At 41.6% G+C, this 3533-nt stretch overlaps 1 pseudogene; it reads left to right on the forward strand.

The window, feature by feature from the left end:
• The first annotated feature begins 2602 nt into the window (after positions 1-2602).
• LOC133774176 (large ribosomal subunit protein eL22-like) lies at positions 2603-2976 on the forward strand (annotated as a pseudogene).
• The last annotated feature ends 557 nt before the right edge of the window (positions 2977-3533 follow it).

Raw genomic sequence — 3533 nt, forward strand, 5'->3', positions numbered from 1 at the left:
AACCGGGACAGAATCCGGTGCCCCGACTGGGACTAGAACCTGGTGTGCCGGCGCTGCTAAGCAGAGGATTAGCCTGTTGAGCCACGCCGCCAGCCTAGGAATTCTCTTGCTGGTTGTACTACTGCTGGTAAAATTATACTCAACATTTCCTGGGGATGATTATCTAGAGTCCGTATTGACCAAGTCTTGATGTTAAAGTTCTTCTGTCATTCATATAAACATGTGTCCTGGAAGGGATGATTGAGCTTGGAGACTTGTACCGAGTATTTATTCTTCTCACATGAGATGTCATCTCATGTGACCCAGGTACAGAGACAAAAAGAGGAAGAGGTCCTATGTCTACCCAAGCGTTCCATGTTACTATAATGTTCCATTGTGTAGATGCAATATAGATTATTTATTTTTTGACAGGCAGAGTTGGACAGTGAGAGAGAGAGACAGAGAGAAAGGTCTTCCTTTTCCGATGGTTCACCCCCCAAATGGCCGTCTTGGCTGGCGTGTTGCGGTCGGCATGCTGCACCAATCCGAAGCCAGGAGCCAGGTGCTTCTCCTGGTCTCCCATGCGGGTGCAGGGCCCAAGGACCTGGGCCATCCTCCACTGCCTTCCCGGGCCACAGCAAAGAGCTGGACTGGAAGAGGAGTCACCGGGACAGAATCCGGCGCCCCAACCGGGTTTAGAACCCTGGGGTGCAGGCGCCACAGGTGGAGAATTAGCCTAGTGAGCCATGGCGCTGGCCACAATATAGATTATTTAAACAATCTCATTTTTTTTATGGCTACTTATTTTCTATCTGTTTTTACCATTATAAACAAATAATCTTAGATACAGATATTTACATGATTGTCTTGGGATTTTTCTCAGGATTAATTCCTGGATATAAGATGTTTGTTTGATGCACTTCATAATAGTGGTAAAAACATACATTTTCACCAACAGTGTCACTGGTATTCTCACCAATATTTTTCTCTCTTCCTGCCTTTTGAAGTAATTGCTTTAAAACTGGCTAACCATAAAGAAGTCAAAAGTTTGATGACTTCCCTTGTTAGAAAATTTTACTTGATTTTCACAATGGTTAATTTTAGGTTATCAATTTGACTAGACTGTGGTGACCAATTTTTTGGTCAGACACAAGATGTTCTTGTTAAGGTATTGTTTGGGTGTGATTAACAGATATAATTAACTGACTTTGGGTAGATAATCCTCTATCATGTGGGCGGGCCTCATGTACTTAAAGGCCATAGATTCAATGATTGATGTTCCTTGAAGAAGAAAGAATTCTGCCTTCCGACTGAAAATTAAAACCCAGCCTGTGTTCCAGTCTTAGAACTCAACATTGCAACATTAAGTTTGACCTGAACTCCAGACTGTTGGCTTGGCCTATTTTGGGCTTGCCAGGCTGAGAGATGCATGGGCCTATTTTTTAAAATCAGTCTCTCTCCGTCTCTTTCGTATATATAAATTGTAGGTTCTTTTTCTCTGGGAAACTTCAATGCCATTTCTAATATATGTGTGGAAACTTAATTCCATTTCTTTTCTTTGTATTCTTCCATCTCTGGAAAAGAAGTACAAGTGATTAACCATCCCTCCTTTGGCCTTGCACTCCCCTTTTAAGTTCTGTTTCTGCCTTCACTTTTCTGGTTGAATAACCTGTTCCCTTCCTTATAGATTATGTTTTCTGTTCTTTCCATTACATCTGTAACTCTCCTTTGAACACTGTTTAAAGTTCTCTATGTTCTGTTTTGGTTGTTAAGCTGGCAAAATGGAAAATCACAAGACCAAATTACTACATCAGAGTTTTCATCTCATGATAATTTATTTGAGGGGAAATTGCATTTAATAACCTGGATATGTATACGATGTATGTTCCAAGGTAGTTCTGGGGTTAACCATTGCTTTATTATTTTTTTTTGTTTTAAGATTTTATTTATCTGAAAGGCAGATAGAATTTTAATCTTCTTTTTTTTATTTAGTAAATATAAATTTCGAAAGTACAGTTTATGGATTACAATGGCTTCCTCCCCCCATAATTTCCCTCCCATCCCCCACTCCCTCTCCCATTCCATTCACATCAAGATTCATTTTCAATTCTCTTTATATACAGAAGATCGATTTAGTATTTATTAAGTAAAGATTTCATCAGTTTGCACAAACAAGAGTATCAAATTGTTAAGTCAACCACAGGAGTCACTGTGTACTTACTTCTCATGTGAGATCCGTCCTTAATGTGTTGTCCAATGTGAAGTAATGCTATAACTAGTATTGAATTTTAATCTTCTATTCGCTGGTTCACTCCAAAATGGTTACAACAGCCTGGCCTAGGTCAGGCTGAAGCCAGGAGCCAGGAGCTTCCTCTGGGTCTCCTACTTTGGTGGAAGGGGCCCCAGCATTTGGGCCATCTTCTTCTTTCTTTCCAAGTGCATTAGCACAAAGCTGAATCAGAAGTGGAGCAGGTGGGAACATGAACCGGCACTCATATGGGATGCCAGGGTCACAGGCGACAGCTTTACCCACTATGCCACAACAGCAGTCCCCAGGCCTTCATTTTTGAAGGCAAGACAGAGTTTTAAAGAGACTGTTGCCTTTTCTGCCTTCACTGCAACCATGGTGCTTGTGAGAAAGCTTGTGGTGAAGGGAGGCAAAAAGAATTTTTTTTCGGGCAGATTCTGAAGTTCACACTTAGCCACACCTACCCTGTTTAAGAAGGAATCGTGGGTGCTGCCAATGCTGAGGTTTCTCCCTGGGAGTCAAAGTGAGTGACAAAGCTGGGAGTCTCTCGGTGAGGGGTTGTGACCATCAGAACCTGCAAGAGCAAGATCACCAGGACTTCTGAGGGGCCTTTATCCAGTATCTCACCAGAAAATCTTTGAAGAAGAATATGTGATTGGTTGCATGTAGTTGCTAACAACAAAGAGAGTTATGAATTATAATACTTTCAGATTAATCAAGACGAAAAGGAGGAGGAAGCTGAGGATTGAAACTCATGTATCTGGAATATTTTGTATGAGTTTGTGAATCAAATTTGGGAACAAAGAGCGTGGTCTATTCTTGCATCTCTGCAGTACAGATTATGCAGAAAATTGAAAACCACAGTCCACGGGCTTCTCATGGGTAGCTCTTCATATATGTGGAATTGAGCTTTTTTTTTCATGTTTGAAAATTTCAGTTCTGGTGATGGTAATGCCAAAATAGAAGGGGAAGGCCACTGTTGGGAAAGTGACAACGACTTGCCACCGAGCAGGTGGATGAAGGGGGTGTAGAGGTATGAGCTTCAGTAAGTCACTATTTTAAAAAGTCCTGACCATCACTTGTATGTGGTGCCTTTTTCAAAGGTTCAGTAGTACAAATTGGGGGGGGGGTACTTCATAGAAAACAAGATAGGAGGCTCTCGTGGGAAAATCAGGAAGATGTAGGTTTCTGGGGCATATGTCTTATTTGATAGCAAGATACTGATGCACACAATTGTATGTGCTGATCCTGTTTCCTATGGAAATGCTATGTGCTCCTTTAGCATTGCTGCAGGTTCTCCTGTCCT

This window comes from Lepus europaeus, chromosome 15 (assembly GCF_033115175.1).
Source record: "Lepus europaeus isolate LE1 chromosome 15, mLepTim1.pri, whole genome shotgun sequence".
NCBI classification, from domain to species: domain Eukaryota; kingdom Metazoa; phylum Chordata; class Mammalia; order Lagomorpha; family Leporidae; genus Lepus; species Lepus europaeus.